Source organism: Chiloscyllium punctatum, chromosome 12 (assembly GCF_047496795.1).
Source record: "Chiloscyllium punctatum isolate Juve2018m chromosome 12, sChiPun1.3, whole genome shotgun sequence".
NCBI classification, from domain to species: Eukaryota; Metazoa; Chordata; class Chondrichthyes; order Orectolobiformes; family Hemiscylliidae; genus Chiloscyllium; species Chiloscyllium punctatum.
The window spans coordinates 55,994,034-56,021,555 of NC_092750.1; the positions used below are offsets into that span (position 1 = coordinate 55,994,034).

A 27,522-nucleotide genomic window follows, 5' to 3' on the forward strand; every position below is an offset into this window, starting at 1 on the left:
GGATAAAAGTGAGGTATTGCATTTTGATAATACAACAAGGACAGGACTGATACAATTAATGGTAGAGCCCTGGGTAGTTTTGTAGAACAGAGAGACCGGTGGGTTCAGGTGCATAATTCTTTGTAATTGGCATCACAGGTAGACGGGGTGAATAAGAAGGGATTTAGCACACTTGCCTTCAAAGGCTCCAAAGCACTAAAGATGCCACCTAGACATAGGTTGAGACGTTAGCAAATCAACTTCCCAGCTCAGTCAACACACCCACAACTATGACAACTGGCACCCCAGCTACAAACTTTGAGTAGGAAGGATATTATTAAACTGGAGAGGGTTCAAAAAAGATTTACCAGGATGTAGCCAGGTATGGATGGTTTGAGATATAAAAATTTGACTAGAAAGGCTGGGACCTTTCTCACTGGAGCGTAAGAGGTTGAGGGGTGACCTTATCGAGGTTTATAAAACCATGAGGGATACAGAAAAGGTGAATTACAAGGTTATTTTCCCTCAAATAGTTGGGGGGGGGAAAGTGGCGTTCAGAACTAGAGAGCAAAAGTTTAAGATGAGAGGAGAAAAATTTGAAAAAGACACGGGGGCAACTTTTTTTTTTAAAACACAGTGTGGTTTGTGTGTGGAATGAACTGCCACAGAAAGCAGTTGGTGGATGCAGCTCTAGTTACAATGTTTAAAAGACATTTGGATATGTTCATGAATAGGAAAGATTTGGAGGGATATGATCCAAGCACAGGCAAGAGGTTCTTGCTTAGTTTGGGAACATGGTCAGTGTGGACTAGTAGGACCAAAGGATCTGTTTCCGTGCTGTATGAATCTATGACTATAAGTAGCCCATGTAACTATTCAATCAAATATATGACATAAAGGGCATGGATTGCATGTAGAGAAGAGGGTGAAGTTGAAAGGAAATTTTAAGAAAAAACTTTTTTATATTTTATTCTAACTAGAAAGTGTTATCTTTCTCAGGTTAATGGTAGGTGCCTTTTCCCTAGGATGGGAAATTTCAAGACAAAGGCTATATTTTTCAGATGACAGGAGAGAGATTTTAAAAAGAAAACTGGATCTTTTATTTTTGCACAGAGGGTGATTCACATGTGGAAAGAACTTCCTGAGGAAGGGCTGAATGCAGGTGCAGTTCCAATGTTTGAAAGACACTTAGGTAAGTGCATTAATAGGAAAGGTTTTAACAGACATAGGCCAGGAGCAAGCAGGTGGGACTAGTTTAGTTTGCAATTATGTTCGGTATGGACCTGAACACTGAAACATGAATGAATACCAATTCAAAACAAAACTGGAAGGCATTAACATCACAAAGCCCTATTAGATTTTTTAAAATCTTTACATTCAATACCCTAAAATAACAAGTCAGATCTATCCTCAGCAAAGCCTACCAAATCTGATAGATTTGGGTGACATAAACGTGTCACACATATATTACCTTTTGTGAGATGTATAGAAATTGTTTTCTATTGCTCATAGAAGTCATCTGTCAATTGCTAAAAGATAACCTAAGATAAATTTCTTTCACATTAATTATTCCATACATCAACTTCATCTTGTCCTAATTACCTGTTCTGCAATGTTGGCATGATGTTGAATAAGTAGCGATAAGATATGGTCACTATTTGGTTCCTGGTACCAAAGATACACTCACAGCTGCAGCATTTGAATCATTCATTTATAGAATACAAAGCATAATTCTTTACTTTTCGTTATGTGATGCTGCACAATAGGTGTGTAAGCATGAGCTAGAATTCCATGGTAATACTGGACAGGTCAGAGCACACAGTGAAATCTGCTTCATAGATACACAGATTTAGTCTTGATATTTTGGTTATTGTGGTGGTCAGACATTGAATATATTTGCAAGATGCCTTTTGTGCACTTTTAACAAAAGAACATGAACGTTTATTCTCAAAAGGATAAGGATAACTGTTCTACACTATAAGAATTATTCGAAAAAGCTTTATCACACTTATCAGAAAATAAGATAAATATCATAAGTTAAAAATTCTCTCCTTTACCATCACCAAAAACCTTACAGATGAAGGATCACCCTGTCGCTCCTTAAAGTTTCTCTTCGATTGGCACAACTACGATTGATTTCTGCCGTTTTCTTCTCGTTGACTTCCAAACAATTTCAAAGCAAACACATTGGTTGCTTTACACTCAGTTACCAATTTCTAGATGCTTTTCTCTGAAACTACTCAGGACTTTTCCCCAGCCCTGACTTTTCTGAAGACGTCCGAGCTAACAACACCATTTTTCTCTGACTGCCTTCTGGGTGGTTTTGCCTTTCTGAGGCACTGGACTCATGTCTCTACACAACATTAGTTGTCTTTAATGCACTGAACTGTTCAGCACAAGGTCTACTCCGAGGCTGTAAACACTGGCGGAAAATGCACGTATCAACAAACTTTAGACATTAGAACACCACTTCACAAACTGATTTAAAATGAAACTTAAATTGTGTTATTTCTTAACATCGACAGTGAAGGAATATAAATCAAGTGTAAAATTACACATCACTTGTCCACTTTAGAATCCGTTTCCAATACGAATAATCATATACCGTGAAGCTGAAAGTAATCATGAATAATATATCACCAAGTAACCCAACAAATATGACAATTCTAGTGCATTCACAGTCTAGGAACAGCAGGTGGGTCAATAATTTTGGCATAAGCAGATCACTGCTCCAAATTAATACAATTTCTATGTTTAGAATGTGCAAATAGGTATGTCCAATTTCTCAAAATATAAACATAAAAGTCTTCTGAAGTTTATAAAATATCCTGGATGCTCGAAGAGTTTTGTTTTAATTTCCTGTGACACTGCATTGGAGTTGAATTTGATTTTGACTGGAGTTGAAGTGGTTTGCAACAGTATTCATTAGCAACACAAACTTAACAGTATAACCAATCCAAGTACATGGGCTCTCATCTCCTGAATCGCAGCTAGACACAAAATATTATCATATACACCAGCGGCAACTTAACAGTAAAATTTCTTGCTTACTTTTCTTTCCTATATCAGAAAGAAAAATACCACAAATTCAGCATCAATAGCCTTCAACTTTGGCACTTTCTTCTTACCTCTGCTGTCCCTTCACCAGTTTTGTAGATCAGCATATGTCAACTTGAAAGACTATTCCTTTAACATGCCCCTCTGATATTTGGGTTGTGTGTGTTCAAAAATTGCCAGTTTTATGATGATGGACAATATTTTTATTAAATATAATACAGGTCTCAGTATGAATATTGAGAAAACAATAACACAGATTGCTGCAAGATGACAGAAATGTATGTTACATTGATGTTCGGTGACTGTGAGCCAGTCTCATGCATAGGGAAAGAGCTACATTACTGCACAGCTTCAGTGGAAGCAAGGGAACAATGAGGGAATTCTGTGGTTAGTAATATTTAAGTGTCGATCTCTTATACAAACAAAATTCTCTTTCCATGTAGCGGTGAATGAATTGCTCACAGCAGTGGACCCTAGCCCAGCACAAGTGCTATTAGCCCTTCTCCACTCTAATTACCAGTACTTCCTCTGATTTATTCCAGCAAAAGTCAGTCCACATCCTCCTGCTCCAAATACTACACTGTCCACTTTCCTTTCTCCTCAACAGAATGGTTTCTAACTCCTCACACAACTCTATACATCCTACATGGACATGCAATCCTCCAAACGTCACACAGGGTTACCTCGCTCCCTTCTTACGGCCCAAGTTTGCATGCAAAGGGGAGAAGGCAGAGTTTCCAATTGGGTCCTTTCCAAGATTTAGGAAGGCATTATGCAGATCACTGGGATGGGAACCAGCATGCGTGCCGCATGTGACAATGTTGGCGGATGCAATCTGAACATTTCACAGGGAGACTGAAAGCTTTTACAGCAGATTAGAGGAGACCTGACTGGAGTCAGAAGCACATTTTTATTTTTCTCTGCTTACTGGAATGTCGGACAGTTCAAAAGAGAAACTGTTATCATATTGAAAAGTCTTGTTTGTGGAACTTCAATTTCAGGAGAGCTTGCACATTACTAGAACAGAGAAAGCTTTGGCTCTCAGAGTTGTAGATGAGCTCACACTATATAATCAAACTCATGGGAACAGACACATCAAATTGTATTGACAGGACACAGCAAAGAAACTGTCAGGAATCCATTCATTAGAACTTGAAGGGGTTGAGATGTGGAGTAGACTTTCTTTGGATCTGAACCTTTGTAAATTGAGGGGCCATAAGATAATTTAGAAACTTTGTTCTACGTGCTTTTTAAGTTACTTTAGTGAACAATGTTCTAAATTTGAAGAGGATGTTTTCATTTACCCCTTTTGAATCAAACTTCTGTCCAATTGTTACAGAAATGCTGCAGCCTCATGTGACTGTTTCAGTGATTGACCGCAATATTAACCAAAATTAACAAAAGAAAAATCCATCAAGTTAGATTTCATTCTGGGGTCTGACTTGTATTCCCATCAGCTGGGATTATAAGCAGCACAGACACTAAATGGCAATCACTGCCTCTCTTCTTTAAGTGAAAAATACATGTAAACCACTCAATAGCTGAGGAATTAGAGGACACCAACCTTCACAATGGTACAATTTCACTTGGTCTTACTTCATCGAATCAGACAATCCCTATCAGGCATAAGTAGGCCATTTGGCCCATCAAGTCCACACTGACCCTCCAAAGAGCAGCCCATTCAGACCGACTCCCTTCCCTTATTCTTGTAAACCTCATTTCATTCGCATATCACTGAAAATTATGGGCAATTTAGCATGGCCAATCCACCTAATCTACAGATCTTTAGCCTGTGGGAGGAAACCATAGCACCCAGAGGAAATCCACGCAGGTATGGGGAGAATGTGCAAACTCCACACAGACAGATAGTTGCCCAAGGGTGGAATTCAACCCAGGTCCCTCCTGCTGAGGAGTAGCAGTGCTAACCACTGAGCCACTGTGCCACCCAACTAGCATACACTTAGTAACAGGCAAACATGGCTTTTAGATAATAGGAGAGAGGGATCTCTCTGAGAGGCTAATGAAGTACTCGTGGATGATAACGGAATAGGCCCAGATGCAATTCCCTGGTGGTAGACCTTGCATCCAAACTTGTTGCCATGGTTGCAGTTGAAGACCTCAAGGGCAGAATTATCATTAAAAATTTGACTCCTTGACATACAGGACTTGGAAGTGCACCAGGCTGCTTCCCTCTTAATTTATTCAGAATGACACAAACTTGAAGCAATCCAGTTCTAGCTGGTCAAGAGTTTGCAAGCTTGGTATTGAGCCCATAAAAAGCTTGACACTGCCAATAGCGGAATTACATGGCAGGAGGGAAATATATTTTCAATTTGGAGGCTCAGTCAGGATTACACTGTAATACATTTATCAGTTGGTCCAGGCACCTTAACATTTGCTTCAGGGTACCTTTGGCTTGTTTAATTAGATGTTGGGTTTGCTTGTGATTCTCATTATGTCAGTCATTAGCATCTGTGCCAGGGTTTCTTACAAAAAAATGAGCCGAGTGTAAAGGGAATAGCCCTTGTTTCCAAGAGCCCAGCCTGCCACATGTTGGTTTGGTTAGAAGGCAAGGCAGATTAAGGTTGGCTTGCTATTAAAGCATCGAGACTTCTGCCAGGAACCTCAGCCACAGACCTGAATTATTCATCATCTGTGTTCATAGAGCAGCTGAGTGACAAAACAGTGGAACCACTTTCCTGTGACATGACATGCAGAATTGTTGTCAGTGGCTGAGCAAGGCAACACAAGTGCAGAGAATACTTTGTAACTGGGGAGATCCAGCCACATGAGCAAATTCAAAACCACTTGTCTTTGGAGCAGTATCCTACACATGGCACGTACAGGGTTTTTTTTTTAAGTGGATAATTTTGGGGTCAATTGAAGGGATGGCAGGTCAACTCTTTCAAGTGGTATGCTCCACCTGTAACACATGGACATTCTTGGATGCTGATTGCATCGATGAGCAAGACGTGTCGAGGAGGTGCCATCAGTCCCCCGACTCGAGCACTGAGTTATGGAACCTGAACAAGATCTAGAGGCTCTGAGGGACATCCAGAAGAAGGGGAGTTCCGTGGATAGCGCATACAAGGCAGGTGGTCACCCCACAGTATAAACAGGTGCAGGAGGGTAGGGAATGAGTAAGCATCGCATGCAAGCGTAAGATGAGACAGGTAGTGATTCCTAATGAAGGGCTTTTGCCCGAAACGTCGATTTCGAAGCTACTTGGATGCTGCCTGAACTGCTGTGCTCTTCCAGCACCACTAATCCAGGTAGTGCAGGAGTCCCTTAAGGCCATCCTAATAACCAACCAGTACTCTGTGCGGCAGCAGTGATAATACCTCAGGGAACCACCGCCAAAGCAATACCCACAACACTGTGGGTTGCTCAGCTACACAGAGAGGGGAGAAAAAAAAAGTGGTTAGTTCTGCAGTGATAGGAGACTCAATCATTAGCGGAACAAAGAGGCGCTTCAGCAGCTGCTCTATGACAACAGAATGGTGTGGTGCCTCCCTGGTGCAAGGATCCTGCAGGTTATTGAGCCACTGCAGAGCACTTTGGGGAGGGGAAGTGGGGAAGGGAACCTGCTAAGGGTCGAGGCACACGTTGGTACCAACAACGTAAGTACAAAGAGGGATGAGGCCCCGAAGGCTGAATTTAGGCAGTTAGGAGCCAGACTGAAAGCCAGGACTTCAAAAGATAGTCTGGATTACTCCCTGTGCCACATGCAAGCAAGGCGAGGAATTGGCAGTTTTGGTAGTTTAATACACGGCTGGGAGAGTGGTGTAGGAGGGAGGGCTTTAGACTTCTGAACAACTGAGTCAGTTTCTGGACATGATTGAATCCGATCAAGAGGTTCGGTCTTTACCCAAACAGAGACAGGACCAGTATTCTTGGTGGGGTTTGCAATGCTTTGTTGGGTGGACTTTAAACTAGTTTGGCAGGGGGATGGGAACCTAAGGGGAGGCTCTGAGTTAGCTAGAGTGGGTGAGGGCTAGCGGAAAAGAGAATCAACAGAGTAAATAAGAAGCAAGAAGCAGCTGAGCAGTGTAGCACAATGACGAGTGGAGGTAGTGACAGGCAAAGTGAGAATGTTTGAAAACAAGGGTTCTTCTGGTGAAGCTGTTAGGATTCAAAAAGGTATTAAAAACTAGCAAAAGGACACTTTACCTGAAAGCTGGCAGCATTTTAAACAAGTTGACAGCACAAATCATCACAAATAGGTATGATTACAGAGACATGGTTGCACGGGTGTTCATGACTGGGAGCTAAATATCCAGGGGTATCGGACTATTTGGAAGGACAGACAAAAAGGATAGGGAGGTGGTGTAGCTCTGATATTTAAGGATGACATCAGGGCAGTGCTGAGAAATCATCCAGGTCTAATGGAGAAAAAGATCGAATCAATGTGGGTGGAAATCAGAAATAGTAAGAGGGATAAGTCATTGCTAGGCATGGGGGATTTTAAACTACATACTGATCGGCCAAACCACGTTGGTCAAGCTAGCCTTGAGGAGTTCAGAGAATGCACCTACAATAATTTCCTGAGCAATATGCAATGGAACCCAGGAGAAACTGAGCTATCCTAGATCTGGTCCTGTGTAATGAAACAGGAATAATTAATTATCTCATAGTTAGCAATATTCTCAGGAGGAGCTATCATAGTATTGATTAAATTAAAAGACAGATAGAGAATGAGAAGGTAAAATTCAATACCAGTGTGTTGTGGGTAAATAAAGGAGACTACAATGGGATGAGGGAGGAGTTGGCTAAGTTAGACCTGGAGCAAAGCCTTTATGGTGGAACAATTGAAGGACTGTGCAGGACTTTCAAAGTGATTTTTCAGAGTGCTCTGGAAAAGTATATACCAGTGAAAAGGAGGATGGTAGAACAAGGCATAACCAGCCACAGATAACTAAGGAAATAAAGGAGGGTGTCAAATTTAAAGCTAATGCATACAAAATGGCAAAGATTAGTGGGAAACTAGGGGATTGGGAAATCTTTAAAGGTCCAAGAAATTCATGAGAAAAGCTATGAAGAAAGGTAATCTCTCTCCATTTAAATAATACATGCTTTTCTATTCTTCCTGCCCAAATGAAAAGGTTTACTCAGTTACTTCATCTGCCAATTTCCCGCCCAGTCACTTCACCTATCCATGTCCCCTGTAACTCGAACTCATCTTGACAATTTACTTATCTGTTTATCTTGGTGCATCATAGGAATTGTCGCCAATCTATTTCTAAGGTTTCAAAACATCAAAACCAAGATTTCAGAACCATCCCATCCTTTTCATATTTGCTCTCTGACTACAATACAGGAGCAAAGCATGATGGAATACTTGACTATTTAACCTACTGTAGGATATTAAAACAGCCATCAAGCAGGTAAGGAATACGCTCTTCACAAAGGGAAAGCTCTTATGTTGTGACCTTACATAAGAATGTATGAACATAAGAACTAGGAGCAGGAGTAGGCCATCTGACCCTTCGAGCCTGCTCCACCATTCAATAAGATCATGGCTGACCTTTTTGTGGCGTCAACTCCACTTACCCGCCCTCACATCATAACCCTGAAGTCCTTCACTATTCCAAACATCTATTTTCCCTAAAAACATTCAATGTGGTAGCTCAACTGCTTCACTGGGTCATGAATTCCACAGATTTACAAACCTTTGGGTGAAAAAGTTCTTCCTCTACTCAGTTCTAAATCTGTTTCTCCCTTATTTTGAGGCAATGCCCCCTAGTTCTAGTTTCACCTGTCAGTGAAAACAATCTCTCTGATTTTATCTTATCTATTCCCTTCTTAATTTCATGTGTTCTATAAGATCCCCAATCCCATTCTTCTGAATTTCAATGAGTATAGTTCCAGTCTACTCAACCTCTTCTCATAAGCCAATCCTCAACTGCAGAATCAATTGAGTGAAGCTCTTCTGCACCCACTCCGTGCAAGTGACCTAGACAGCCACAGCTGATCATTCCAAGCCAAGAGGATATTACTTCTTTCGTTCACAACATGTGAACATGGCTGGCAGGCTCATCCTTATTGCCCTTGAGGTGGTGTTGGGATGCACCTTCTCTGGCAACTGCAGTCAGTGTGGTCATTGCTGTACGATTTACAAGTATTTGCTGTGACAGCAACTGCAGAAGAATAAATGTATCAGCTTTCATTAGTGACATGGACAGCAAACTGAGTTCTATTGCTTTCATCTGTTGTGTCCTGGATGGGGAGTGTCACTATCGCCACCCTAGGCAGTGCTTTATGTACCTTGGTGTTTGCCTCCAATACCTATTGTAACAATTCTGATGAGACAGGTCTTGCCTACCTGCCTGAAGTACTAGCTCCTTCTATACCGCACCTCTTCCAATCCCACAATGTAGAAAGAGTCACAGACAATCTAACCTACAAGTTTGCTTGCAGGCCAGACAGTATCCTGGCTTGTAACAATAATCATTGTTCCTTCACTGTCACTGGATCAATATCCTTGAACTTCCTTCCTCACAGCATTGTGGGTGCGCCTATATCCAAAGACTGCAATGTCTCAAGAAGGCAGCTCTCCGCCAGAGACTTATCCAGAGGGAAGAGGTTTTCGATTTGCCCATGATAGAATCTCTCAGTTGCATCGTATTATTGTGTCTACTTGTGCTGCCCTGCATAACAGCATGACGACAATCCTACATGTTGTATCACAGGAAAGGGTTCCATTCTTTTGCACTGCTGCGAACTAATGCCATGTATAATCCCCAACGGCATAAGAGATGTGCAAAAAAAATGCTGGTCTAGTCTATAACACCCACATCGCATGAATGAATCATTAACATATCTCTTCCTTTCCAATGGAAAACCAGAAAACAAAGGCTCAGATTCCATTTTTCGTTAAGTCTAAAATCTAAAACACTCCCAGTTGACTACTAAGCATTTTACAATCGGTTTTTCATTTTGTGAACTCCGTTCAGAATTCCAATGCAATCCACTTCAGTCAATTTTCCCTCACAGTCCCTCGGTGAAAATGAAAAATCATATGCCTTGTATTGTGCGTTCTGAAATAATTATGATTTCCATTATTGCTGATATAATATTTTAATGCTTATTTAATTATATTTTATTGTTGAAAGTGTAATTGATAGGCTTTTACTCCATGCCAGGTGGTTTTCAGAGCATGCATTTCTATTATACATCAGTCATTAATGGATCCATTAATAGTATTATTGTCCAACACATTTATCATTCCATAATAATTTAAGTATGCTAATATTTACAACAATTCATTTTGTTATATGCCAACATATTTACATGCCATGGAAACACTTCAAGACAGAAATTACAAATGCAGTGAGAAACTATTATTTAGATCAGACTAGATACATAGCGATCACTCAAAGAACATTTGTATTACAACCTTGCTGAAAGTTGCCTTTTTCCATCCATGCAAAGAAGGAACAGGATGATGTTGTAGCACATCACATACACAAACTAAATTCCCATCATGTAAAAGCACATTAATTGTAAATCTATGGAGTCTCAGACTACTCTGAGATAAAGACAAATATAATGCTTCTACAGGGCACAATGGAATGATTGTGGGGACTTGGTGGTTGTGGTGAGTTCATTGTTAATGTGTGTTAAAACAACACTAAAAAGATCCTAGGAATCCTACGAAGGCAGTAACAATATGAGAAACAGCTGTACTGCAAGAAAGCAATAAAGATGGTCACCAAGCAAAACTAAGAGAACATAGCTGCCTATTTCTACATCACTGTATAAATTATAGTAAGGTCCTTTTCCTCACTTTTGTTTTCAAAGATAATGATGTGAAAATAAACCACATTACTGAACTTCTTATTCTCTCCTCTATAAAAATGTTTCAACATAAACCTCAAAAGGACCATTATCTTCATGAGTAAAAACCGACAAATATTTTATAACTAGATAATACAATGTCAGGGATCATATCAAAATACATTAATAAAATTGAACTTCCTTCACAACTATTCTGTCATCTCAAAGAACCTATAATCACATGAAACAGTTTTGCTTAATTCAAAATATAATGAAAATACAGTGCATTAAAGTAGTTATGATGGTATTGCATGTAACTGAAGGAGTATAAAGCAGATCTGAAATTCAAAGCAATTTGAACTCGACGCCTTTGAATTTATTCATCAGCATTTTCAAAATTGCACAGATAAAGTTCAGTTTATATTCAGCTAAAAATAATAAACATAATCTCTTTTGCGAATAGCTTTTTCTCAAATATTACATGCTACTCAAGGGCTAATTGAGAAAATCAACAGACACACAAAAGCAGTAATTAGCCAAATAAAATAATTTGACTGAATTAATTTTCAAAATGGTGGAAAGACATGGCACGGTCAGACAAAGTATATCTTAACATTTAATATTGAAGTTGGAGACATCAGGGAAATGGGAAGAAAAATCTTTTTTAGCTTCATGCTTAGCACAATAGAAGGCATTTATATGTGAACACAACATCATGATCAAAATTGGTGGCTATACAAAGCCTGGCAAATGAGAAGAAAATGTCGCTTGTTACTGTTTTGGAAGGAACAAGAAAGAGGAGAGGAATGAATAACATTGTTGACAGTGATGAAGAGGAGAAAAAGTATTGATGCTAGAGGACAGGAGAAAGGCATATTATTTTTCATCATAGAGAATCACAGAATGCCGACAGTGTGGAAGTAGGCCATTAGGCCCAACAAGTCCACACTGACCCTCTGAAGAGTATCTAACCCAGATCTATTGCCCTACCCTATTACTTTACATTACCCCTGACCAATGCACTAATTCTTTCAGGTTCTGACAGGGATACTTCTTTAACTGGTAACTTCAGGAATCTCTCTCTCCACATCCGGCTGACTTGGCTGGGTTTTTCCTGGCCCCATCAAGAAATTTCCCTCCTCATTCTTAACTGCCAATGGGATGTGCAGGGGTATCTCATGAGAACACAAGGGCTTTCTTAAAACTCATTTTCGAATAGTGTCCTTTTCCACCAATGAAAGTGAAGAAGGAAATTAAATCATGTGTTAAACAGGCCTCAGTCTGACCTGTGAGAAAATGCACTCCAAGGTCAGTATCAGGGTACTGATGGCCCCAGGATCTAGGTGCCAAAATGGTATTGGGGTCTTCTCTGAGCCAAAAGAGAAGTCTACATTCGTGTTGGTTATCCAAGTAAAACCCACCAAGGGTTAAAATCTAGATTTCCAGCTTTCAACAGGATCAACTTTGCAGTTCCAGAAATTAAGTATTATCATGGAATACCAAATTCAAAAAGAAGGAAAAGGAGCATGAGAATTTCCATCACAATCTTTAATAGCTTGCCAACCTCCCACCTACTCCATCCTAACTCCAGCACACTCATTACATTATTGTTTCCCATTCTTTTCAACTGCTGCCTCACTGTACCAGGGACGTTGGTTTCGATTCCAGCCTCAGATAACTGAGTGGAGTTTGCACATTCTCCCCGTGTCTGTGTGGGTTTCCTCTGGATGCTCCAGTTTCTTCCCACAGTCCAAAGATGTGCAGGTTTAGTGGATTTGCCATGGTAAATGTGGGATTACAGGAATAAGGTAGGTCAGGGTGAGATGCTCTCTTTGGAGAGTCTACACAAATGCAATGGGCTGTATGGTACTGTGGGAGTCTATGATTCTCTGCTCTGTCACAGTTTTTTTTTCCCCTTCCCTTGCTTGCAACACTTTAGAGATAATTTCAATGTTCTTTAATGCCTTCAGGCCCAAATATTTACCATAATGCAATCTTGAAGCTGGAGGGAAGAATTATCATCAAAACAAAACTCATCTTTCCCCTCAACCTGAAAGATATCTCAGATATTCAAGATATTCAATGATCTCTCCTCTACTTTATCAACTGCAGTTGTTCTTAATTAGCTGCTTGTCACATTGGTACATGTCATTACTTACCTGAAATGAAAGAAAATCTTGAAACTTAACTTGTGAGTCTTTTCTATACCTTCAAAGAAAAGTCAAGGAGACTCTTGGAAGGACTGGACACCAAGTATGAACCTTTGAACTTGATGTCAAGTACATATGCTGGAAAATTTCCAAACTTCACATTACCAGCGCTCTCAAAATTTGTTTGTTTTAAAGATAAAATATGTTGTTGAAATAGTTTAAGACAGGTTAAGGTCTTGTCAGGAAAAATGCAGACACAAAATACAAATAACAATTCAGCAAATAAAATTAATCAAATCATCATGAACTAAGCATTTTTAAAAACTTAATTTGAAGTCAACCAACATTTTGAAATGAACAAGTGTTGGACTGTAGCAGGGATATTTGAGCAACATCTTTTTTTCTCTAAACGTTAGACTGAGATCAAGTTCAGAGATAATTTCAATGTTCTTTAATGCCTTCAGGCCTAAATATTTACCATAATGCAATCTTGAAGCTGAAGGGAGGAATTATCATCAAAACAAAACTTATCTTTCCCCTCAACCTGAAAGATATCTCAGTTTCTCTCCACAAGTTCTGATGGCTTTGCTCAACTTTTCTAACAGTTTTGTTCTTAATTAGATTAACAGAATCCATTGCATTTTCCATCTGAACCAGTGTTTATATAATGCGAATATAAAAATAAAATTTCCAAAGGCATTTAAAAAGAGGCTTATGGAGCAAAATTTGACATCAAGCTACAAAAGGAAATATTTGCTAAGTGACTCAGAAGAAAATCTTTCCACGGTCAGATAGAAAAATAGAAGTGTGTTTCGGAGGTGGGGACAATAATAAGGGTACAATTTGACCTAAGGATTAGATTGGAGCTGATCTTATTGTGGTATTAATACGATGGATAGTGCAACTTTGAGTGATAAAAGACTGAGATGGTAGTTGTGCACGTCAGCAGGAGAGAGAAATTTCACATGGACAGGAGGGCACTGAACACACGATGGATAACAAGAAGGGTTGAGATCGGAGTTTGAGATCAGAAAGGGTCTAAAGCCATTCAGTGCAGAGGCTTTGGGAGCAGAGGTACAGATAGCTCAGTGGAAAATCTGATGTGTTACCTGGGTGTGTGAAGAAGAGGCACAAATGAGGAGAAGTTACCAGAGCAAAGGAGTCAAAGTAAGACAGATTAACCGAGATGGGGGTATGGAGTGAGACAAATAAGGAGAAAGGGTAGCAGAGGAGGGACAGCAGAAAGGATATGGGGAGGGAGTGAGGGAAAGAGCTTGAAATGACTACAGTTGGACAAGATCATAAAGGGTGAGTGAGGAGGTGGTGAAACAAGTGGAGTGTGGGCATTCAATTCAAGCTGAAACAACAATAACAATATTTAACTTCAATCAAACCTGAAGTGGCCAGGATTCAGGAGATTTCATTTCAACTTCTGATCTGACATAATATGTGAGGTTAAAATACTTACCTTCTCCATTTCTTGTGTTTTAGTTGATTACACTTGAAGAATGCATTCAAACTTTCTAAGTTTCATTAAATAATTGCTGTAACAACCCTACCCAGGTTATTAGAATCAAAACATTAGGATCTCATTCCAAATTTCTTAATTTCTTTCCTGTCATATTTCTTTATTCTTTCTATTTACTTTACAAAGTGCCCTCGTGCACCAGTCACTTGCACACAATGATGCCACCATAATTACTCATGAAATAACAGGCACTGGCATGCCCAATAATGCTTATCTTGCAGAGACCAGCTAAAATTTATCAACTGAATGCAATGAAGGCTCAGAAATGGTTAATAAAAGGCCCTTGAATAATGACATGATTATCACTGATATCTGTCCTCATGCATACCCTGGCATTTCTGCTGCTCATTTCCACAGTCACAGTGGAACGTGCCATCTCTTGCAAACATTTCAACCAATGCTTCCCTGATTCACATACTGCCTGGCAATCTGGTCGCTTCTAGGATGGCTTTGAAGGATTCAGTAGGGTACAATCTTTGTGTTGTTGTAACCTTCAATTCCATTCAAAGAGCGAGCACACCACAAGGGAGTGAATGACATATTCTGTGAGATAAGATTCTATGGGATATCTTAAATCAAGATACTACATTAGGTAATCCAACAGCAGAATGCACATTTCAATGACAACCCATCTCAGCAGTGGCAAATACAGATTTGTTTTCACATATACACAAGTATAGCCCCTGCAACTAAATGAAAACAGAAAATTGCTGCAGAAACCCATCAGGGTCTCACAGCAACTGTGGAGAGAGAAACACTTAACCTTTTCAGTCCAGTGCAATTCTCCTGGAATGGTTAACGCATTCAAAAGTATGTTGCAACTCACATTTGCCAAATTTTCATAAATCATCCTACTTGTGTCAACCTAGCTGTGGGCTCAAAGGATTTGACACCAGCAGAATGCGAAGCTCAACACCAATGTCACCAACAATTAACTATCGTGAAGCAAATGTTTAACAGAAAAAGTGCAAGTGCAAAGATGAAGTAAAATGGAATTTAATAAACAGTAAGGCAAAAAGGAAAGTAATTACTTCTCTAATTGTGCCACCAGCTTTTGTAAGCCTGAAACCACTGGGATCCAATTGTGAGAAGCCCAACTTAAACAGGAAATTTTACACCCAGTTGCATAGGCTTAACAGTGCAGCTTTGTTATTCACAGCCAAAGCGTGTGTTAGTAAAATTGGATGTCCAGGAAATCATTTGCAGAAGATGAAGCATGCATGATTTTTTTTGACTTGACAGCACTCTGCACAAGAATACAGCAAGTGCTGAGCAAATGACTCAGTAGCTTTAGCAATGTTTACTAATACACTTTCTAGTTTTACATCGTATATTTGACATGGTTGATCCATCTGTTCCATGTTTCGTATCCAACACTTGTGCAATCTGATCAGCAGAGGTCAGAAGTGAGTGGTGCACAGTGATTAGTTAATGCAGATTGCCCAAGTTAAAACTGCCTCCGTTTCAGCACTGCGTCCACTCTACAGTACTGTGAATTGAATCTCCTGTGTTTTTGCTTGTTGCAAAGTGTACAACATAGGAATTTGTGAGATCACTCTGAAAGTTCTTTGGAAAAATATATTGAACTTGTTATACCAGCTCCACAGCATTTGTCACCCAGCAACTTGAAGTGTTAATAGAAGGGGATAAATACAGATCCTTTTCAACAGAACGGTTGTCTCTTGTTTTCTTGCAAAGACATGCATCGAAATTTTAACCTCAGATCGTCATTCGTTATAGTTTTATAGAAACTAAATAATATTTTGCAGGAATACTATTTTAAAATTTTAAACTTTACAAACAGCTCTAAAGGAAGAAGTTTCACTTTTTAAAAACGGGATTGTCACAGAGGTTCCTTATGTTGGTAACCTTTGGTCAAAACAGCAGGCACCATGTCAGCTGAAAAATAAATGCTTGAATTTAACCTTATTCAAAGCAAGCGGTTATGGACAAGATTTAACAGTTGACTCCTGTGATAGAAATGCATTCGTGGGAATGCAGGCTAACACATAAAGAGAAGCAAATCACAAGTGGAAGGCACAGTCTGCACTTGTTTATGATGCCAAATGTACTGCTGTTACAGCTTGAAATGCCTCAAGCTGTGGAACATCCTAATGCAAATGAAGCAACCCAACTATTAATTTTCTCTTTCCAATTTTGTATGGTATTTAACTGATTATAGGCTTTTGTAGCAACTGACCTAATACCAAGAGCTTTGGTCCTCTGTTCAAAATGTATTCTGTGCTGTTCTTATTAAACAGCTGACAGCTCTTATTAAATCATTCCCCAACAAATCCTCAGCAACTACATATATGTTTTTGACAGTGCACAGCAGAACTTCATTTTAGGAATTAGCCACAAGCAACAGATATTTCGGATGACATACCTATAACGACAATTAAGTCATTTCAGCAACCTAACATAATTTAAGCAAATCTTTATGAACACAGTCTTGAACATTTTATGCATCAATAACAATTATTAATACAGTAATTCAGAGCTTAACTTTGACTTACCCAAAATCCAGAAACTTGACTGCCCCGGTCGACCCATCGTCTCCATCTGCTCCTGCCCCACAAACTTATCTCCTCATATCTTGACATCGTCCTGTTCCCCTTGGTCTAGGAGCCTCCAATATACATTTGGCACACCACTCATGCCCTCCACCAACTCTATGACTTTTGTTTCCCCAGGCCCCAATGTCTCAACTTCACCATGGACATGTTCCTGTACACGTCCATCTGCCATGACGAAGACCTCCAAGCCCTTCATTTCTTCCTCTCCCGCTGACCCAACCAGTACCCTTCCACTGACACGCTTATTCGATTGGTTGAACTAGTCCTAACCCTCAACAATTTCTCCTTCAAATCCTCCAACTTCCTTCAGACCAAAGGAGTAGCCATAGGCACTCACATTGGCCCCAGCTATGCCTGCCTCTTCATCAGGTACATGGTACAGTCCATCTTCCGCAGTTATACTGGCACCATTCCCCACCATTCCTCCACTACATCGGTCACTGCATCATTGCCATCTCCTGCTCCCATGAGGAGGTTGAACAGTTCATCAACTTCACAAACACCTTTCACCCTGACCTCAAGTTCACCTGGATCATTTCAGACACCTCCCTCTACTTCCAGGACCTCTCCATCTCCATTTCCAGCGATCAACTCAACATGGATATCCACTTCAAACCCATCGACTCCCATAGCTACCCGAACTACACCTCCTCCCATCCACACTCCCATAAAAACACTATCCCTTACTCCCAATTCCTCCGCCTCTGCCACACTTGCTCCCAGGAAGATCAATTCAACTCGAGAACGTCCTAGATGGCCTCGTCCTTCAAGGACTGCAATTTCCCCTCCCCTGTGATTAACAATGCCCTCCAGCACATCTCCACCACTTTCCACACCTCAGTCCTTGAACCCCACCCCTCCAACCGCAACAAGGACAGAACCCCATTGGTCCTCACCTTCTATTCCATCAATCTCCAGACACAACACATCATCATCCACCATTTCTGCCACCTACAGTCAGACCCCACCATCAGAGATATATTTCCCTTTCAGCATTCCGCAGAGACCATTCCCTCGGACTCCCTCGTTAGGTCCATGCCCCCCACCAACACACCCTCCACTCCCAACACCTTCCCTTGCCACAGCAAGGAGTGTAAAACCTGCACTCACAGCTCGCCCCCCCCCCCCCCCCTCACCTCTATCAAAGGCCTCAAAAGGATCTTTCTACATCCAGCAGAGATTTTCCTGCACATCTTCCTGTTCCAAGTAGAAGATTAGCAATGCTAATGTGATGGGATGCACGCTTGATTACCCCATTTCCCCAAGATTCTCATCTTGCTTTCAGTGAGGCAGGAGATCATTTTCAACTTGGAAAACAGGTTGAGTGGCTGTTTCTCTCCTTGGCAACTTGCGAGAGGGGCACTGGTGGGCATATATCTGCTCTTTGAAGCCAGAGATTTTGACATAAGGTGGATCAATCGGGGATTGATAAAATCTGGGGAAAAGCTAAAGGAAAACAGTTGCGTGTATATCAAAGTGGTGATTGGGAATCTGTGCAGGCACCATAAGGAATGCTTAGCAATACCACATACCTCCAAATAGTAAAAGCTATCTGTAATGAAGTTGAGCGTTATACTTGAGTCTTTGCATGTGTGTGGCTTTAAACTAGACCAGGCTGTCATCTAAGAAAAAGAAGGTATACTTAAACATTTACCTTAAAACCACTGTCCAATTAATTTTCTCCTCTCATGTAAGCAGCTAAAAAGACTAAGGTTTCATTGACTATAATTCTTTCCTTCATCCCGCTGTTCAATTCTTCGAGCAATTAGTAGTTCCACAAATGTAACATCCGTCTGAAAGCTACTTTCAGCCCTGCAATCGTGGTTCATGCTTCACAGTAACAAACATTTCCTCATGAATGAATTCATTATATGTTGGGAAATGGGTGTTGGCAACTTGATCTAACAAGCTGCAATTGGGCAGATGCTTCAGATGGGTGTAGCATGCAGGATTAACACCTGAGTTACCAGTCAAAGCCTATTTTGTGTTAATTAAGTGGAATTCTTTCCTTATTTGTAGGATGTTGAGCTGTATTTGTGGGAATTAAAAGTATTTCTGATTAGCCCCTGTCATGATTCGAAAACAACCCTGATGAAAAAACATCTCACGTGTTCGTGAACATAGTGCTCCATCTCTACTGGCCGTTTTTGACCACTTCACAGTATGTAATATGATCAACTCAACCATCTTCTCCACTGCCACGTCTCCATTTTCATGCATGTGAAAATCAACATTTAATTTCAGATGACCAGACTTTATGGAAGACATTTTTTTTTTAAAATCAGACTGGCATAGCAGGTAGGGAAAATTTGAAGACGTCTTCAACATTTTTATTGAGGGGACACTGCATACCAACTCTTGAAAGTTTGTGTGTATGAGTTATAGAGAGACAGAAGTCATGTCCTGGGGAAAACATGATGCCAGACAGTTCTTGGACATGGTGGCATGGTCACGATCAAAGCTGTCACAAAGTTAGTCCCTTTTGTTTTTCTAAAAGCTGTTCCTTGGCTTAAGGAGACTGTCCTTGATTTTTATTTCAGAGGGGCAATAAACCAGGCTGGGCTCCAATCAGTCTGGTTTGGTACAAGATGAAAAGGATTTTGAGAGGCCTTTTGTTTATATGTAAACAGATGAGACTTCAGGCCAAAGTGGTCATGCTTTAGAAGTAGCCTGTATAAAGAGAAGGGAGTGGTCAGTCCTTTAGCTGAGCTGGGTTGAGCAGTTTTAGTTCATCCTTAAACTGGGAAGTTCAACAGGGAACTGTGTGAAAACTCTCTCTCTTTTCTGCCCTTCAACTTCAACCTATAAGCACTTGCTGCATTTATTCTGATTTTTAAAGGAAGTTTGCTTATTGGGACTGTTGTATGTATTCGGAACAACACACTAAAGTCTTGCTGGATAGGTTGAGTTCTGTAGGGGTTCTTTATTCTGTTCTTTGTGTTTCGTTGTGTAATTTTGTGAATACATTTTTCATTTGTTTTAAAATCTAGTAGTCAACCTAGCTATCTTACTATGGGTAATTTTCACTGTATACTTACCGAAACAAACTAGAAAGTTAGGTCTCCTGCTACCTGCTTAATGTGTTGAGTGGTCTGGCCTAGTGCATAACAAAACTTATTGGGCTAGTCGGGAGCATGGCATATCTTTTTTATCGAGAAAATTGCCATGCTATATTTAGTAGTGGTAATACAATTTTTTCATGAATACAGTTTGTTAAACAGTACAAAGATTTGTCCAACAATGCAACCCATTTAATGCATTTAAACCCTTCCTTGTAAATATTTGCTTTGAAGTATACATACTATACTTCAAAGGATTCTATGTCTATAAGAAAATTCAACAGAAATTACATGGTAGGAAATGTTTTGCCATTTGACTTAATATTGTACTCACGGTTTATCTGATGCTCTGAAAATATTGAGTTTTAGGATTGGCTACATATTACATATTTGTTTCTTTTTATCCTTGAAATTATTTTTTACCCGTTTATCAAAACATTTTCACTCATGACGGTAGTTTTGACAAATAGCTAGACTTGAAATAATTCTGTGGTTTTTACCTTAAAAAAAATCCAGGATGATGAACCAGAACACAAAAGAGGACTTGAAACCATTTCACTCTTGGTGAGAGATTGGCGACACTGTATGAATGCAAACTGACCATTTTCAAACAATGACAAGATAGGTATGAAATTGAAATTAACAGTATGGACTGAACTTTCCCCAAAATCAGCCAAGTGTCAATTCCAGGGAGATTCATAGAGGGCTGGTTTCTGTGAGCAGCAATTGAGTTTTTTCAAGAAGCTTTATGCTGCTCACCTCATTCCCAATGCACTCCGCCTCCAGTCCACCGCCCTCAAAAACAATGGGAGCGCTTTCCACTACTAGGATCTATTGGATTGCTGACAGATTTAATGTTCTCCCATACACTATGTAGAATGCTGAAAGTGAGAAAACGCCTTTCATAGCCCCAGTGTGGAAAGGATTGTCCTCAAGGTGGCCAACAGAGAGAGGTTGGCACCCGATTTGCTGACAGGGATCTGGAGGAGCATTTGTTGGATGGGGTGGTGCAGAGGAGGGCCATCGTCCTTGCGTAGAATCTCGTGAGGAGCCCACGCCACCAGACTCTGAAGCCTGGACTTAAGTTGCCACTGACTGGAAGAACACCCAGCAATGCAGCAATGCAGACAAGTCCCATTGTCTTCTCACTGCTACCTCACACTCATTCTAACTCTGCAGCTTCACCCACCTCCCACCGAGGTGAATACGCGACTCGTCTTACTGTTTCATGTATCATTTTCATTGAATGGCTCTCACCCTCCCACTCCCCCTGAACATCTCAGTCTTCCTGCCCTTTGTATTGTTTACTCACTCATTTGGGACACCTCAGCACCTTTCTCTCACTTTCACCATGCTAAAAACTGTGCCAGCTGCTTTCATCTCATTCAATCACTCCCTTTAGGTCAATGGAGGTAGAACCGACCCATAATGGGGCAGAGAGGAATAAGATAACAGGGCTGTCCATTAATGGCCTTCTTATTCCCTACTTGAGAGAATCTTGAGTTCATGGAAGAGGATAGAGACTGATCATGTGGGGCTATAAAGACCTCTATGTCTCCATAATCTCAGGATTCATTGTCAACTGCCGCACTACTCTTCCACTGTCACTATTGTGAATGTATTCTCAAGAAATGTCTACCACTATTTCATAACTCATTACCTCTCTTATCCTGCTCAGTGACCAGTGGCATCCACACAGTTTCTGCCCCACTTCAACCAACACTATCTCTTCCATCTCTGATGAGGAAATCACAGATCTCTCAGAGGAAGTACTGGCAAAGCTTTCTCCTGCACCCTCCACCATCTCAGATACTGACACCTTGTTGGCTGCAGTAGCCACAGTAGATTCAGCAGCACAGTCTGGTGAGCACATCGTTGCCATGTATCCACAGCTGGCTGAGGAAGAAGTGCCCAGGTCACCACCACCCAGAAGATTGCCAGAGATGCGGCACCTGTTTAACACCAGGAAGGAGAGGACCCTTTTGTGTGGGACATTTCAACAAGTCAAAGTACACAAGCTGACACAGGGGCAGATTTGTTGGAGACACTCAGGAAACTGTACCAAAAGAATGAAGGAGTGTACCAACGCCATCGATACCATGCTGACACTGGCATGTGTGCATCAGTCTGCTTCCATGGGTAGGCCCAGCACACTCAGCATCTACCAGATATATGCACAGATCAGAATGCCAGCCCTGTAGCTATTGGTGCTCAGCACTAATGACAAGATAGCAGGGGTAGCGAGGGACTTTGGCCTGATTTCAGGTGCCCGTCTTCATAGGAATGCGCCAGACAGCATTCAGATGGAGGGAGGAATCACACATAGGCCTAGGAAGTCTCCTCTCAGAAAATTGCTGGCGTGCCTGGCCCTTCCACCTCCACTCTTCCCGCGACCCTCAACCAGGTGAAAGTTCAAGTCAAAGAGATGAACCTGCATTTCTACTCTCAGTACAGCTGGACCTCTGGTCTCAAATGCCCCCGGGTCACCCTTTCCAACTTCCAAGGCCAATATGCTCTAACTGGGGAGGCTCCCAACAGTGGAACTCAGATCAGCAGACAGATTGTGTGGAAGAAAAAGGAAAAGGAAGACTTCAGGGCATGTGGGTGTCATGGGTGAAACTTCAAATGAATGATCAGATTTACCAATATATGTTTACTTCTCTTCACCGTGTGATCAATTGTTGTTATAGCTACAGCATTAGGCTAGAGAGGCTAGTCATCCTTAACATCATACTCAGCTGTTCTCTTTGTGTCTGAAGGCAAGTTACTCTTAGGAGAAAGTGACAACTGTAGATGCTGGAGATCAGAGACTGTGGTGCTGGAAAGGCACAGCTGGTCAGGCAGCATCCGAGGAGCGGGAGAATCAACATTTTGGGCATAAGCTCTTCATCAGGAATGAAGCTTGTGGGTCGGGGCTGAGAAATAAATGGGAGGGGGGTGGTAGCTGGGAAAGCGATAGGTGGATGAAGGTGAGGGAGAAGGTGATAGGTCAGAGGAGGAAGTGATTGACATTCAGGAAGGTAGTGCCAAGTTGGAGGCTTAGGACTGGGATAATGTGGGGGGAGGGGAAATGAGGAAGTGGTTGAAATCCACATTTGTCCCGTGTGGTTGAAGGGTCCCAAGGCGGAATATGAGGCATGCCTCCTTCAGGTGTTGGGTGGTAACTGTTTAGCAGTGGAGAAGGCCCAGGACCTGCATGTCCTTAACAGAGTGGGTGGGGGAGTTAATGTGTTCAGCCCACGGGTGGTGGGTGTGGGTGTCCCAGAGATATTCTCTGAAATGATCCACAAGAAGGCATCCTGTCTCCCCAATGTAGAGGAGACCACACTGGGTGCAAAGTTACTCCTGCCATTGCACTCAAACTAACATGAAACCAACCTACTTGCCGTTGCCTATTATGGAATCCCTACATTAGTGGAAGCAGGCTATTCGGCCCATTGAATGCACACCAACTCTTATCCCTGAAACCCAGCATTTCCTATGGCCAACCCACCTAGCTTGCATATCCTGGACACAATGGAGCAATTTAGCATGGCCAATCCACTTAATCTGCACATCTTCAGACTATGGGAGGATACCGGAGCACCATTGGAGACCCGCACAGAGACAAGGAGAATGTGCAAACTCCACACACACACACACACACACAGTTGCCCAAGGCTGGAATCGAATGTGGGTCCCTGGCTCTGTGAGGTAGCAGTGTGAACCACTGAGCCACCGCACCAAAGAAATTTCTGACGTTTTCATATAACTATTGATAATTCTGCTTTTAATCACAAAAATCCTAATTTAACCACAAACATAATACAAGGTAATAGAAGGATCACATGCATGACTTTGTGTGAAAGGACATGGGGTATATCCATATATATCATGCACAGAATCCCCATAGCTTCCCTCAGTAGGTAAAAAGGGCTGCTTCCCTTATTCATTTGCTGTGTTACCGTCAGTAATCTAATAATGTGTCTGTCGGTCTTAACCAACATTGACCAGAAAGATAGAAGTCACAGCATCAGTCAAGAATTTTCTCAATTGTGCAGCCTACCACAAGAATCATAAAAAGGGAAGTTGGGAGGTGACTTCATGGATATGCTGAATATAATTGCCAAATACTCTTCAAAGAAACCTTTTGTGTATATCTGCCCTGGGAAAGATATACAAAGGGAAGTTTAATTAACCAATGACGTCTATGGAAATTCTTTTGAAAATGGAGAATGAATCTAAAATCAATAGCATTAGAAGTTACACACATTGGACAATAATCAACCACATGCATTGGCATTCTACAGCATAAAGTCATTCAAAAGATTCTTTTATTCCCTTGCATTATGTTTAGAGACTCATATATGACTGAATTTTGACCACGCCAAGGCATTATTTTAAGAAAATGTAACAAAATACTTCCAAATACAGAAGAAGGTTTAAGTATTGGGGATAGTCAGAACTGGCCTCAGAGCTAGAAATTGTTGCTGCATTCCCAGAGAACTTGTAATATTCTTAAAATTTTGAGGGACAAAATGAACAGGAAAGTAGAACAGGTAATCAGAAAAAGTTGGACTGTAGCCTGGAATTTGCTTCAAAGCACAGAACAAAAGGAGAAGACCACTATTTGTCCACTCTGGGAAGGCAGCTTGCAGAATGAAGATGAAGAGTATAAGTACAGACTGGAAGATCAGACATACAGCAAAAATACATGAAGCCATCCTCTTTACATTGTTTTCCATTGCTCCACTACACCTTCGCTAGAATCCTGCCTAACTATGACCAGAATCCTCTGCAGTTTTGTCTGGATTGCTTCCCTGACCTCCAGCCACTGACATCCATCAGAAGTCAAAGAGTAAATGCAAAATCAAAAATAAAAAGAGAGAGAAAACACAATGGAGTGAGTACCACAGAAAACCAAAATGGTCAGAGACCCTCAAGCAAAAAACTGATATCAAAGAAACAAAACCAAAAATAAAAAAAGGAAGAAAGGCAGTACCCCACAGCAAAACAATGACTAATTGTTGCATGAAACATGGATAAGCATTTGTACTAATTGGTACGTTTATATGCAAGCATTTTGGTTGTTAAATGGTCAGCTCTACATTGGCAAATGTCTGGATCTTTCATTATGTTGATTTCTCTCTTCCTAACCACAAGAGCCTCATGTAATTATCTATTTTTCACTATTATCCTCCAATCGCCATTAACTGTTGCAATATACTAAAATAAATTAAGGGTTTAACATCGAATTGTGCTGCCATGTTGATATAAAATATGGACTTTAATTTTAAAATCTTATCTAATTCACAAACCTAAATTTTTGAATAAGATGGAACAGTTAAAATGAACTCAGACAGTTGAATTGCCAACCGCACCTGAACTGAAAGTTGTCAAACTCAACAGGAATATACAGCAAAGTCCCAGTAACATTGCTGAGACCATGTACCACATTCTGAAAAGGCTGCCCACCAATAACTACCTGAACATTAAATTCATGGCCTTGAATTTAAAACTCAAATGTAGAAGCCTTAATATAAAGCTGTAACTCAGTGTGAAATTCTCTATATCATTTTGGAGGGAAAGAGAATGTTTGAGAAGCTAAACTAACTTGTCAGCAGTAAACTTCGTACCGTGCCCAGGTAGCACTTAAAGACTGAACTTTTATATTGCAATTTACAAACGTAATTTTGTCAAAGCAAAAGATATTCTACAATAAGCAGCTTAATTGAAGTCAAGATTGCCCTCACACATTACTGCTTTAACTTTAAACTTTAGATCCTCTTGCATTTGTTTCTATTTACCACCTTTAAGTGATTAAACAGTACAAACTGAAATCTGAAGGCAGTCCTTCTGTCTATTTGTCAGCCCTTGTGGTTTCCTGGCAACACACATGAATAGCCAGGCATCTTCAATCACCCTTTGCCATCTCTTCAACATCATAATACAAATCTCCTTTTTTCAGTAGCTTATGGGTGTGGACAATCTTTTACAACTTGTTCATAGAATAAGCCACCCAAAGAGGAGAAGCCATGACAAAAAACAAAGTCAAATGAGAGCTTCAAGTAAATCGAATTGTAAACACTCCGAAATGTGAATTCGACCAATGTAGAACATAAAATAACAGGGAAAACAAAATAAAACTCAACAAGAAAACCTATGAACACAACATTGGGATAAAGGGGAAAAAAAATCCTGACATTTTTCCATTAACCTGTGATTGACTGGATTGATTTGATTTCCAAACTATACTCTGACATATTTCAAACTTTCGTATTTGAGTGGCATGGGAAACCCCATTGTATGCTATTTCCTAATTCGCATTCATTTTGCTATCAGGGAGAAAGGAAACAGACAAAAGAAAATGACACAAATACTTAACTTTGTTGACCCTGGATAAAGTACGAGGAGAAAGTGAGGATTGCAGATGCTGGAGATCAGAGTTGAAAAGTGTGGCATTAGAAAAGCACAGCAGGTCAGGCAGCATCCGAGAAGCAGGAGAATTGATTTTTCGAGCATAAGCCCTTCATCAGAATATGACTGAAAGATTCTAGAGCATTTTGGAAGAAAGACAGAAATTAAAAGGAGGTGGGACATGTTTGCAGAGAAAGGATGAAATCATGAAATCACACAAAGTGAAACATTGTCTTGGTTCAGAAAATCAAATATTGAAATCAATCCGGTTCAAATATAGGCTGGACATAAGAAATGGCAAGGGAGGTAAGTCACTAGTGAAAGCAGTATACACTGCCCCTACACCCCCCCCCCCCCCCCCCGACCACCTCCAAAATAAAATCCAGCAGCCACACTGTATTGAGCTTCACTGGAACACACCGAGAGGTTAAGAACAGAAATATGAGTGAGAGTAAGGTGTTAAATTCAATTGGAAAGCATTTGGATGCACATCATTTTCTGAATGATATTTTACAATCTTCAACATAAGATTGAGTTTATCAACTTTGCACAGCAAACTATGCCCCCATTTGGTTCTTTTTTTACTGCCTTGTGCCTGTTTAAATCTTGCTTTTTTGTGGGTGTTTTCCTGCTTCAGACAGCGCTGGGCAATATTTTTGTATTGACATTAACTCTGGAAAAATGATTTGACCTTTTACTGCTACCCATTTTCCATATTCCCCTTGTGGTTAATCCATGACATCTCTTGAGATTTATCTTGTCCTGTCCTCTACTCCATCCAAATCATCCCTTTTTAAAATCATCTACATCCTTTCAACAGCTTAAACCCAATTTAAACCCAAAACTCAACCCCAATTTAGAAGCATTGAATCCAAAATGAAACATGAACTCTTCTCGCCCTACAGATGTCACAAGGACTGCTGAAACATTTTCCTGTCCACTCTGGTTTTCCTTCAGATTTCTGGAAACCATTGTATTTTGCTTTTAACATATAGAACCCA

The 27,522-nt window shown here is 40.6% G+C and overlaps 1 protein-coding gene across 10 annotated transcripts in view; it reads right to left on the bottom strand.

Annotated features, from left to right (window-relative positions):
• The window catches only part of chl1b (cell adhesion molecule L1-like b), an 885,223-nt gene that overhangs the window by 615,926 nt on the left and 241,775 nt on the right, over positions 1-27,522 (bottom strand). Inside the window, exon 1 of one of the 10 annotated variants that reach the window (XM_072582617.1) lies at positions 18,721-18,825. The exons of the other annotated variants lie outside the window; for them this stretch is intronic. The gene's annotated coding sequence lies outside the window, so the exon portion shown is untranslated. Of the gene's footprint in view, positions 1-18,720; positions 18,826-27,522 lie in introns of those variants that run through there. 10 annotated transcript variants of the gene reach the window in all.